Genomic DNA, 1,042 nt, shown 5'->3' on the forward strand with positions numbered 1-1,042 from the left:
TGAGGGTTGATGGGGGGCAGAGGGGGAATGGGTGATGGGCATGGAGTAGGGCACTTGTTGGGATGAGCACTGGGTGCTACATGGAAACCAACTTGACAAACTATATTAAAAAGAAAACTGTAAAAAAAATTAAAAAAAAAAGAAGTCAATAATACCATGAGAAACAATCCAGGGGCACCTGGGTGGTTCAGTCAATTGAGCATTGGACTCTGGATTTCATATCAGGTCCTGATCTCCTCATTTGTGAGATGGAGCTCCACATCAGGCTCTGCACTGACAGCGTGGAGCCTGCTTGGCATTCTCTCTCTTTCCCTCTCTGCCTCTCCCCTGCTCACGCTCCCTCTCTCTCTCAAAATGAGCATTTAAAAAATATCCAGTAGAAAAATGGGCAAAATATTTGAAAAGCCGCTCCATAAAGAAGATACATAAATGCCCAATAAACCCATGAACAAATGCTCCATGCCATTAATCACTGGGGAGATGTAAATTAAAATCACAATGAAAACACTGAATATCCACTGTAATGCCTCAAGATAATAAGAACAGTAACATTAAGAAGATGTAGAACGACTAAAACTTAAATACATTGCTAGTGGAAACAAATATACTATAAATGCTTTGGAATATAGTTTAGAAGTTTCACAAAATATTAAATGTCTACTATATGACCCATCTATTACACTCCTGGGTATTTACCCAAGAGTAAAAACTTATATCCAAAGACTTGTGCATGAATGATCATAACACCCTTATCCAGAATACTTCAAAACTACACACATCCTTACCCGAAGGGGACCAGGAAGGAAGGGTCTGGCCTTAGCAATCGCGGTGCAATGAAGTTCAAGATTTTGCCCAGGATCAGCGTCATGGCCGTGTGCTTGACCATCACCATTAAAGCCACTGCATATATCCACAAGTTCACTATTGGGGGCAAAGAAAAGAGGGTTGCCCATAATTCTATCACTGGAGTTTGATGCAAAGAGTATGTGTCTCTGGACTTAATTGTTACTATGGGTCAAAGTGTTTGGAGAATATCAATTAA

General features: G+C 40.4%; 1 pseudogene; it reads left to right on the plus strand.

The window, feature by feature from the left end:
* The first annotated feature begins 833 nt into the window (after positions 1–833).
* LOC120225806 lies at positions 834–1,042 on the plus strand (annotated as a pseudogene).

The sequence above is a fragment of the Hyaena hyaena genome, unplaced genomic scaffold (genome assembly GCF_003009895.1).
Source record: "Hyaena hyaena isolate Hyena2069 unplaced genomic scaffold, ASM300989v1 scaffold_1517, whole genome shotgun sequence".
NCBI lineage: Eukaryota > Metazoa > Chordata > Mammalia > Carnivora > Hyaenidae > Hyaena > Hyaena hyaena.